Genomic DNA, 12383 nt, shown 5'->3' with positions numbered 1-12383 from the left:
AAATGTTAATAGGGGACCCAATTATCCCAGTGGTGACCGCCGGAGCTAACGGAGCCGCAGGGGGCTAGCTCCAGCCGGCCGTCCCGGAGCTAGCCCACTGTGGCTCCGTTAGGTCCGGGGCCGGGCGGTGGAGTCCGTCTTTTCTTAACGTGTGAATGAAAAAGCATTAAGAATAATAAAACATAACTAATTATCTTGCAGATTGTCTCATTTGATTATTAATGTAACATTTATATAGGGGAACTACACTGTTAGCAGTAACTTGGTATGCACATATTTCATGTTAGCTTAGCTTCTTAGCCTGAGCTAGCTCTGTTTACTTCCAGTTCGGAGGCAGCAGGTCCCGCCTCGGCTCCGCCTCTTTGCCCTTATTTGGAGCAGGCGGGATTAGACTCTGACGTAGCTGTCAAGCCGTTAGTGGCCGACTCCGCCTACTAAGGGCTTCTCGGCAACTCTGCAGAATCCTATGGGTGACGTCACGGACACTACGTCCATTTATATATACAGTCTATGGTCCATACCAAGAGGGTCGTCCGGCTTTGATCCATGCTTCTTCCTGTTGTAGGTATTCTCCATTCAATTACAGCTTTTCTATTGCCTTTCGTTGGTCCAGGTTGATCATCTGCTGGAATCAATCCTCTCGTTTGCCACTAGTTCAACAGTTCCTCTATTCGCTTCCATGTCTTCTGTCTTTTACTGGGAGCTGACACAGCATCTGACCAGATGTTTACCCTCTCCTTAATATCTGCAGTTGAGCCTGGCATTGTGAATGCTCTTAACTTAGTGTCTTTTGGTGACATGTTTCTTAAATACTTGGATAAAATTATTAAGTTATCAAAAAAAGAATTACTAATCCTCTAAATAGTACCTTTGTATTCTTTATAAAGATATCCTATGTCATCTGAACTTTACTTTTTTTTTAATTGTATTTGTATGTAAAAAACAGAAATTGGAAAACTACATCAACATTTTGAAATTATGAAAAAAATTTAAAATCTGATTTTTTTTAAATTAAAAATGAACAGTGTATGGCTTTGACTTTGAAATATGAAAATAGTAATATGGTGAAAATCCAAATATGTTGTGTACAGAGTATACACAAGTTTATGAATTATGCTAATGTAATGGAATGTATTAACTGTAATACTTCTTATGTCCGTTAGGGGAGCTGTTTGTTTGTAACTCCTTTCAAATGTATCAACTAGTACTTCCGGTTCATAAACCTACTTCCGGTTTATTTTCCCAAATAATAAAGTTCGAATTACTTTGAAAGCATGAAAAACGAAACAACTTAATCTACTCTCAATGTTCATCTACACCATCCCTGTGTATTTAATCAATAGTTACCGTTTGTATATGTACTCAAACTATTTCCCCACCTAGTAATGCTAACTGGCTAACTAACTAGCTTAGCAGTATAGCATTAACCTTATGTGACTGGGGGAAGGGGAGGGGAACAATGGGAACACTCAACATCTGCAGATAAAAAACCACACTGCTTGAAAAACCAACTTAAATACTAAACAACACAACCTTCATTTATCTTAACCCTAAATTCTATAGATGCTGATCTTAAAAGCTGATCTTAGACTTATACCAATCTTGTACACAATCTTTCCGGCTTACAACATCACACAAAAATATACTTTTCGGCTTAAAAACTTCACACAATATACTTTATTAAACCAGACTACGCCGGTTTAACACATCAAACATATAGACTAACATGAATTGACCCAGTCCAGTGTAAAACAGATCAAGTCTGGTACCTCCCCAGAGATCTTAACACTATTTGGTGCCAGTCCAATGTAAACCAGATAACATCTAGTGCCTTCCCAAAGGCACCCATAAGACATTTTACCATAGTACCATGGTATATTTACCATGGTACATCAGGGTGTCCGCGGGGTCTTAAAAAGTATTAAAAGTTGATAAATCAATTTAGCGAAAATTAAGGCTTTTAAAAAGTATTAAACGGCATTTTCCAAGGTATTAAGAAGTTTCACAGCAACGACAACATGAAACACCCTTTAATTTACTGAAACGACATGTCGGGAAACCCCCCAAGGCGGCCCCATGCATAGCGCGCCGTAAAATGCTGCTTATTATTTTAAGTTTCGTTGCCTTACTCCGCTCTGTGTGGAGGGGGGGGGGGGGACTAAACGACTACGGTAACGGGTCCCAAGGTGGGTAGACCGGCATACGCAACGCTCTGGGGGTCCAACGGCTCCATGTGTAAGCCCTATATGATCATTTTCTGATAACGATGAAATAGCCCGCCTCCCTCTCCCCACGTCTCCTGCTGCCGCTGGGCTGTCAGAAGAGGGGGAGGAAAAGAGAGGCAGTCACCATGTATTAAATATTATTATATTATTATAATACAGAGAACAGAGTCGTTATCGATTTATTTTAAAGCTCAATAAATAACAAAGGAGACCTCTAACCGGCACTTTTCGAATTTGTACGGAAGATTTAAACTTTATCGGACATGTTAACCGGCGGAATTTTTTTTTGACGGAAACTGCCGCACGGTCCCCTCGTTCCTTGGAAGAGGCGGAGAGGTGGGTGTTTTTCATCTGCTGGTGGAATACCTGAGAGATACAGCAGGAGAACACGCCGTCCACCGCGGAGAATAAACAGAAGGGCAACCATGGCAACCATGCTCCGGGGTCTTCTTCGCTGCTTTTGGTGTATTTCGGGCGGCAGCAGCGCCACTTACAGGCCTGACATATGTACTACATCGTTTCCAGCATTTCCAGCGGTCTAGTGTGAACGGACCCGTTAATTAGACCCTCCAGAAAAACGCGGGCAAAAATCCTTGATTATGCTGGCTAAATTCCTTGATTATGCGATTAAACATGCAGGGGTTTTATGTGATTTTATGCGGTGAAATTGCCGGAAGTTTCGAAATATGTGGAAATATGCTAAATATGCGGGGAAAAAGAGTAACAATTTTTTTAAATATTGGGCTGTCTTATTTATTCTCTCTCACATACAACCTGCCACTAACGTTAAACCCCTTTACTATTCAATTAAACACATTCAATGTTTATTCATTGTGAAAGCAATTGGGCTATTTTAATCTCACACACACCCCCCCCCCCCACACACACACACACACTAACTTCTCCGCCTCATTCTGTTTTCATTTACTCATTCGTTATCTGACCAGCTTCAATCTTGTAGACTACTCACTTTGTTTCTTGTAGCCCTCGAAAGGGTTTTGGATGTTGATGCCTTGGTGAACGTGAGTTGTTTGGCTTTCTTGTCCGCAGCAGCAGAAAGCATTTTCGAATGTTTGAATTAATCAAAGTGGGTCGTCACCGTCGATTTTTTCTTATGCTCCAACACACAGTTGCACAGGGTGCAGAATAGTTTCCCCCCACTTTTTGCCGGGTCTTTTGTAGAAATGTTCGTCGGTAAATCAGATGGATTAGATTTGTTCATCTTGGTGTTTTCTCTATCGTGTGAGCTCCACACGTTCACTCTATACCAGGGGTCGGCAACCCCTGGCACGCCTGCCAGCATTGGCACGTGGCACCGTAACCAGTGGCACACTAGGAATAAGTTGAATAAGTCTGCAAAATATTTAAATTGCATTTTCGGATCCTGAACGAGACCGCCGCCAGAGTGCGTCTCCCCGTTACCTGCAGAAGGAAGCCATGCACGCAACGCAGCCCCGATCTCTTTATCTCCAGGTGACTTTCTGCCGCTTTCCTCTGTGGTGCAGTGCTGATCGTTTCACCACGGAGAAAAGCACTTCACCAATTGCAGTACCCAAAAGGAGCTGTACAAATGCCGCAGTTTTTGCGTGGCTGTGTATTTAGTTGAAAGCCCAGTGGCGATCTGCTCATCTCTCATCGAAATAATATGCTATAAAGGGGCGGACTGGCCATCTGTGTGTTGAACTTTCCTGTCGGCTCCCAGACCGTAGTCGAGGAGGGCAGAAGCAACAAGCTTCAGGTTCAATAACCCACTTTAGCTTCAATGACTGGCGAGCACTTCTTGGGAGGCCGTTGCATTTATTTAGCTGTTCTTCTGTTTCACAAAATACATCACAGACACCTCTTTTTTTCTGCTTCCTCGTTTCACTTCCAGAAACATACATAGGTTCCCTCACTGTCGCTCTACCATCCACAAACACACATGCACAAGCCACACCCCTCTCTCTCTCTCTCTTAAAAAGGGACAGCGATCTCATCTCACTCTGCATGACCCTAATATCATAACATGTGTGCTCTGGAGAATCACAGAACGGACGATCGTCCTTATTATTATGCCGTTTAAACCAATTATTTAAATGTGTTTGTTAAATTTGGCATCATGTAAGTTGCGCTGACAGGTCCACACACTGCTTCCCCGCAGCGAGGCTCCCCCGCCCTCCTGCTGATAGTTGACGAGCGTCAAGCTCCTCAACCCCCCCCCCCCCCCCCCCGTTGATAATTCTCGATCGCTGGCACGCCGATAACATTTTTTTTTTCTAAGTGGCACTTCATATTAGAAAGGTTGCCGACCCCTGCTCTATACAGTGTTGTTTACATTCTGTGATGCGCGAGCTGATAACGTCACGTCAAGATTATGCGGCCTTTTGATAAATATGCGGCCTTTTAAAAATCTGCGCCATTTTGCTGATTATGCGGTAAATTCTGCGATCACAGAATCACGTTTTTCTGGAGGGTCTAGTTAATGAATCGAATGCGTGTGAACGGAAGCCTTTTTTGCGCTTGCGTATGCGTTTTACCGTATGCGTCCTTGTGGGGCCGGGGTCTAAGCCAAACTATATCCTGTCACAGAGATCTGCTATTTTAAAGTAAAGTCAACACATGTAGACCCTAAATATAGTCTATATTAAGAACGAGAAAAGTCTTAACATATATATCCTTTTTTGTAAACATATGACAAATGTGTGAGGGTGATGACGTCAGAGCATCGTCCTATGTGCCAGGGCTTAGCCCCGGACAGTGCCAGCCCAATTTAACCCCTGGGTATTTGTGAGGGAGCTCCTATATGGCATTACCCCGCCGAAGCTCACCAAAGTTTAACATATTTCATAGTTAAAAGTTTTGTCAATTGTTTTGTTTATTGGTCAAATACTGGTTTCTAATGGTTTATGAGGAGTTTTACTGGAATGAAAGAGCACAGAAGCAAAAAAGCAGCATACTGCATTAAACCTGACCTTCACAGAGACGTTGAAGTTCATGTGGAAAGGAAGCTTCAGTAGTCTGTCTGCACTCTGTTTAGTTTTGCTATCTTACAATCAATATAGTAAATCTGAGGTAAAGTGTGTTGCCAATGTAACCGGTTAGAACTCAAAGTTGCGATGAGGTCTTAAAATGTATGGAAAGGGTCTTAAAAAAGGTCTTAAAAGGTATTCAATTTGACTTCAGGATTCCTGCATATACCCTGTACATGTATCATGGTATTTTTGACAGATTGTACCATGGTACAAACCATGGTATGTACCATGATACATTACTATATGTGCTATGGAACAAATACCATGGTACTATAAAATATACCATGGTACTATCTGTCAAAAAATACTGTGGTACATGTACCGTGGTAAATATACCACGGTACTATGGTACGAGTACTATGGTAACATTTCATATGGCTGTTGGAGGGCTTGATAACCCGCCAACCCTGGCACCATAACAATTACCATGGTAAATACATATGTTCTTGTATTTGTGTCACACCTGTACCAAACTGTAGATACTGTAGAATGTACAATGGTAGGCTATATCAAATAAAAATAATGGACTGAGGCAAATACAGATAATACATGGACTCAACATGTATTTACATGGATTAACATTTTTTATTTATACTACCGAACATACAATATTGCATGAAAAAATATAATGGCCTAACGTGGCCGAACAAATTGATTTTTTAAAAATGTTTTCCTTTTGAGGATCTTCGCCGAATTGGAGAGTTTCTGGCGTATGTAACCCTTGATCTCCGCCTCTGCCTTCTCTTTGAAGACAGATTTAACTTCACCTAAAGAGAGAAAGAAATAAAGAAAAGGGGAATTAACAGATGAAGAGACAAATTACAAAAACAGACAGACAGTCAGGTAGACAGCAGGGATGCAAACTCATCAGGTATGAAAAAGGTGACAAGGATCCAAGCCCCCCGACCACCCCACGGAAAATCGGCTTTAAATTTAGGAATAACAGATGATTTTAGCAGTCAGAACAACTAAAGCAGCAGTTGTAATAATAACAGAAATGCTAAAGAGTCACATCTAATAGAAATATATAAAAGCATTTATTTTAAATTGTGTAGCAGTCAGTTTATAATTTTGGCAGCACTGTTGATCATTTTGAAAATGCATTTTCATGCCTCTGTGCAAGGCTTAGTCTTTCTATCTTTATAGCCACATGGTGTAAAGTAACTAAGATCATAAACTCAACAAGTACTGTACTTGGGTACAATTTTGAGATACTTGTACTTTACTTAAGTATTTCAATGTTTTGCTACTTTGTACTTCTACTCCTCTACAATTCAGAGGTACATGCTGTACTTTTACGACATGCATTTAATACCTTTAGTTACTTTACAGATGTGGATGAATTATGTGAAATATAATCAAGGGTTAAATCAGACTTTCGTTCCACCTGGAGTAAATTCACAAGCTACCCTGCAGTATACAAAGTCATTCAAACTAGCTGCACCTTTACCAGCTTTGAGAACACTTTCATGATCAATCATTATAAAACATATAATATCTATTATTCTGAAATGGACCAATCTGCACAATGACTACTTTTACTGTTGCTACTTTCACTATATTTTGATTATAATACTTTTCTACTTTTACTTGAGGAACATTTTGAATGCAGACTTTTACTGTAACAGAGTATTCCTATACTCTGGTACTATTACTTTTACTCAAGTACAAGATCTGAGTACTTCTACTTTTACTCAAGAACAAGATCTGAGTACTTCTAGTTTTACTACAAGATCTGAGTACTTCTACTTTTACTCAAGCACAGTTAAATCAACATACCTTCAATGATGCTCAAAGCATTCCTGAGGGAATAATTCTCCCTCTCCAGTGCAGCAACCCTTTCCTCCAACGTCCTCTGGTAACTATTGTCGTTCACCTCTTGGCACACCATTAAAAAAAAAAGGTTAGGTCTAAAAGCCAGTGGTGGAAAGTTAGTTCTAAATAAATTTACTTGTGTTTTGAGGATTTAGCAGCCAGGTATGTATTGCACAGTACATTTAGGTCACTGCACTTTGGACTTAGTATAAAACAGATACATACCTTCTGAAGATCCTTATATGTTTGGATAATGTCTGTGGATGACGATGACTCCGGCCTTGGTTTTTTGCTTGGTCTCTCCTGAGAACAGACAACAACATATATAAATATTTGTTTTTGTGTGTGGTTGTGTGTGTATCTTCATAAAGTGGTGGTGTTTCGATTTTGAATAACTCACCTCTGACTGTTCCACGTCGTCATCCTCCTCCAGAAAAGGCCTCCTTTTCTTTGCCCTATTGCCTTTTCCCATCGGTCCGGATTGTTCCAAAGGTTCTTTACCTTCAACCAGCCGGTTCCTCATCTTGAGGAGTGCACCTTTGTCATCTATTGGAAGCAACAAAGATATTCAGCCTATTACTTTGTACAATCCATATATATATATAGTAGGCTTGGGCGGTATCATTTTTTTCATACCGTCATACCTTGCTTAAATCATACCGTGGTATACGGTATATGACGGTATGACTTGGGTCGACTTGAGCGAGGTGGCGTTCGGCGGCAAATAGATGTTTCGAACGGTATATTATATGTTCGGTGTAAAATGCAGCCCGAGCCGGTAGACGCTCGCAAAGTGCCGCGACATGCGCGCAAGTGCAAAACAAGGGCTGCATACATGACACATTGTGCAAATGGCACATTTTGAGATCGGAAACAGGAAGCGTTTGTAGATGTCCGACGTTGTTTCCATTGTGAGCTAAGTTAACAATATATCATCATACATAAACATTTTCCGGGAGTAAATACTTGACTTATTGAATAAAGTTTGCTATATTCACTAACTAGTTTGGCAATATTATTCCGTGCATGTGTTAAAAACCTTATTTCCATTTGATTAATTGGATTACTCGCGTGAATGTTTAGCACGTTAATGCTTTCGTTTTTAAAACCGTCCGACCTCCACTACAAAACCATCAACCAGTTGCATAGGATTAAAAAATGTCAACACTCACTCACCCCGTCTTAAACATTCCCAAAGAAGTGCCTCTGTCTCTCGTTGTGCTGGATGAAGTCACTGGCGACGAGTAAACCCCAAAATAGTCCCAAACAGGCGCAGAGGCATTTTTATTTTTTACTAGTTGTCCGAGTTCGGGGCCGACAAATGCCGCCGCCATCTTGCTCAGCTCAGCTCTGTGCTGAGCTCTGAGAGCGGGAAAGACGGACTGCCCTCCCCTGCCCTCTGCTGGCGCGTGCTGTGCATTACAACGAATGTCGTCCCTATCAAAACTCCGTGTCAGTGTAATAGAATGAAACGCATCTGTGATTTGGCGCACAGTCTGTGACGTCACGGTATTGAAAATCATACCGACGGTATTTCGAAATACCCTGGTATACCGTAACACCGTCATACCGCCCAAGCCTAATATATAGGGTACATCAACATTTGTATGTGAGTCACATTGTCTGCTTACATGACAACATGTAATGATACTCTGTATAGGAAAATATAACATATGGTCATGCTACACCCATTAGTATACTTATGATACTTAGCTGATAATACCTATGTAGCCAGGTGATTTCAACTATATATTATTGGCAGCTGGTGAAACATATTTTAGGTGGGGCTGTGGAAGATGGGGGGGATGGGGGCATATTTTATACCAGGGGTCTGCAACCTTTTTGAAACTGAGAGCTATACCTGACGGATAATGAACTATGGAGGGCTGCTTTTTTGATATAATCTTTCTGAAGAATATAATTATATTTTTACTAATTACTGTTTCCAATGGGCGACACTTTCTTCGATAAAAAACACTATTTTTTATTTGTAATAATAACTTTAGAACGGATTATAGAGCGCCTTTCATTTAACAGATCTGAGGGCGCTGATTGGCTGAAATGTGCTGTCATATTTTTCGGGTAGCAACAGTCAGTGGTTGGCTGCTGCTGCGCTGGGGTGCTTAATTTCCAGACGAGAGAGGGTAATGATTCTAATGAAACATATAACGGTTTAGATTTGATATACTAAACAGTATTGTACTTATTATAAATACAAAACGTTCCATAGATGAGAGTAACACCTACGTCACTTCAAAAATTACGGCCCCGCCCACTTTTGGGGGAAAACAACGCTGTCATTTGAATGGCGGTCAATACAAATTCTGAAGTTTTTGCCCATCCGACTAATTTTTTTTTAAAACCGTGGATTTTTGGATCTTCAAAGAGCCCACTTGCGATGGCCAGTCAGGCAAACAATTACATTCAATCATTGGTAATTGACAATCGGTCTTGATATATGGTTAAATTAAAATCAGTAGGCGAGGCTGTAATTTCTCCAGCTGTTACTCTCATGAGTGAGGCGGAACATAATAGTTTTATCATGCCAAAAAGCTGCTATGTCGTTTATTGCACCTCAAACATTAAAACAAATCCAGAGTTACGTGTTTCTGTACTTCCTCTAAGAAGAAAGGACAGTAACAGAAGATCTCTGTGGCTTCAGGCTCGATCGCCATTCAAATGACAGCCATTGTTTCCCCCAAAAGTGGGCGGGGCCGTAAAGTGACGTAGATGTTACTCTCATCGATGAAAATCGATAGCCTACTGCTATATTTAACCATATATCGAGCCCGATCGTCTATTTCTAATGGCTTAATGCAATTGTTTGCCTGTCTGGCCATTGGAATCGGGCTCTTTGAAGATCCAAAGATCTCCGGTTTTCTTACATTTCTGATCGGATTGGCAAAAACTTCAGAATTTGTATTGACCGCCGTTCAACTGACAGCATTGTTTTCCCCCAAAAGTGGGCGGAGCCGTTATTTTTGCCCGGAAGTGACGCATTTGTTACTCTCATCTATAGCACCTCTATTGACCAGCCGCCACTGCTATATATTAACAAATAAAACATAGGCCTAACAACTGTTAATAATAATAATGATAAGCTGTACATGTATGATCTATTTAAATATGCAAACGTTCCGCCAGTTGATAACACTTTCGCAGTCCAAGCCATCTTTTTCCCATTTTGGGGCCACCAGACAAGATACTCCTTGTCCAATTCAGGATCGTACTCCCCCTCAATTAAATTTAACCGGCCAACTTCGATTGTATCATTGCTAAATTCATAGAGCCCGTACATTTTTGTGTTCAAAAGTAGCTCTAAGTAGTGGCAACAAAGTGATTACAATCCGGAGATTGCAGTTGGCACTGCGGTCTGTATCCTAGCAACGCTAGAGAAGCGGGAAGCGCGAGGTGAAAGTTGGGCACGCGCACGTCACCACTCACCAGCTACCCTCAGCGGCAGAATAATCCGTGCCTGGAAAAAGTTCTTTAATTTTGATTCTCATTCACAAAAAGAGGGAAAACCTGAGAATGTACAAAAGATATTTGTCAGATTTAGGTAGATATTCCCAGGACTACAAAACGGTACCGGAGGACCCGTATGGAGGCACAACTTGTGACAGGTAAGGACGGGTTTTCTCTTCACATTGGACGAACGGGATGAACTGCCAATATAAGACGTATTTCATTTGGTGGTTTTTGTCTCACATTACTGTATTCAACGAATTATAGCAGAGTATACTACAACATTTTGAAACGTTTTTTAGATGTAGGCCTACAGGTATAGATTCACTTCGTGTATACTGCTATTATTCCTATTTTGATAGCAGTAGGGCAATATGTAAATTACGTTATAAAACATATAAAATCAATATTGACTCTAAAAAAGCTGAGACATATACAGTATAAACCAACCCTAGCTTTTTGCTGAGATGCCAAATTAAAATGCCCACAATCAATGTGTGTATAAATGTCTGTGTAATTTTATCAATTGACAGACTCTGACTCATCCAGTGATGAAGCTTCAAATGAAGATCGAATGGTGGGTGAGAGTATAATGTATTACAGTGACGATGAGGTTGTGTTAGATTCATTAAAATCATATTAGACCCTCCAGAAAAACGCGATTCTGCGATCGCAGAATTTACCGCATAATCAGCAAAATGGCTCTCTGAAGAACCAGCACCTTACCGTGGTAGAGAGGTTTGTGTGCCCTGATGAACCTGGGGGCTGTGTTGTCTGGAACCTTGTGTTCCTGGTAGGGTCTCCCATGGCAAATTGGTCTCAGGCAAGGGGCCAGACTAAGATTGGTTCAAAAGACCTCATGAAAGACGACACACGAAGTGAGGATACCCGGCCCGGAGAAAGCCCGGGGTCCCCTTCTGGAGCCAGGCCCAGAAGGAGGACTCGTCGGCGAGCGTCTGGTGGCCGGGCTTGCCACGGAGCCCGGCCGGGCACAGCCCGAAAAGGCGACGTGGGCAACACCTCCGCTTCTCCGTCCCGCGTGCCCACCACCTACGGGAAACAGCGATGGGGTCGGGTGCGCTGCCAGAAGGGTGGCAGTGAAGGCAGAGGGTCTCGACGGACCAGACCCGGGCGACAGAAGCTGGCTTTGGGGACGTGGAACGTCACCTCTCTGGGGGGGAAGGAGTCGGAGCTTGTGCGGGAGGTGGAGCGTTACCAGTTGGATCTGGTTGGGCTCACCTCTACGCACAGCGTCGGCTCTGGAACCTTACTTCTGGATAGGGGTTGGACTCTATTCTTCTCCGGAGTTGCTCAAGGTGTGAGGCGCCGGGCGGGTGTGGGGATACTCACAAGTCCCCGGTTGGGTGCTTCGTTGTTGGAGTCTACCCCAGTGGACGAGAGGGTTGCCTCCCTACGCCTGCGGGTTATGGGGGGGAAAACTCTGACTGTTGTGTGTGCTTATGCACCCAACAGCAGTTCAGAGTATACGGCCTTCTTGGAGACCCTGGAAAGAGTCCTGTATGGGGCTCCTGAAGGGGACTCTTTAATCTTGCTGGGAGACTTCAACGCACATGTGGGCAATGATGGAGACACTTGGAGGGGAGTGATTGGGAGGAACGGCCCCCCTGATCTGAACCGGAGTGGTGGTTTGTTACTGGACTTCTGTGCTAGTCATGGATTGGCCATAACAAACACCATGTTCGAACATAAGGATGCTCATAAGTGTACGTGGTACCAGAGCACCCTAGGCAGAAGGTCCATGATCGATTTGGTTATCGTATCATCGGACCTGAGGCCGTATGTTTTGGACACTCGGGTAAAGAGAGGGGCGGAGTTGTCAACTGATCACCATCTGGTGGTGAGTTGG

General features: G+C 42.4%; 1 long non-coding RNA gene across 1 annotated transcript; it reads right to left on the bottom strand.

The window, feature by feature from the left end:
- Positions 1-5865: 5865 nt before the first annotated feature.
- Positions 5866-7587, bottom strand: LOC307022878. Its single transcript, XR_013803498.1, has 4 exons — positions 7452-7587; positions 7277-7354; positions 7016-7114; positions 5866-6003 (listed from the first exon to the last, which is right to left on the bottom strand). It is a non-coding gene; the product is annotated as an uncharacterized lncRNA (long non-coding RNA).
- Between the last annotated feature and the right edge of the window lie 4796 nt (positions 7588-12383).

This window comes from Notothenia rossii (assembly GCF_949606895.1).
Source record: "Notothenia rossii genome assembly, chromosome: 10".
Taxonomy (NCBI): Eukaryota; Metazoa; Chordata; class Actinopteri; order Perciformes; family Nototheniidae; genus Notothenia; species Notothenia rossii.
This window is presented reverse-complemented; position numbering and strand designations above follow the sequence as displayed.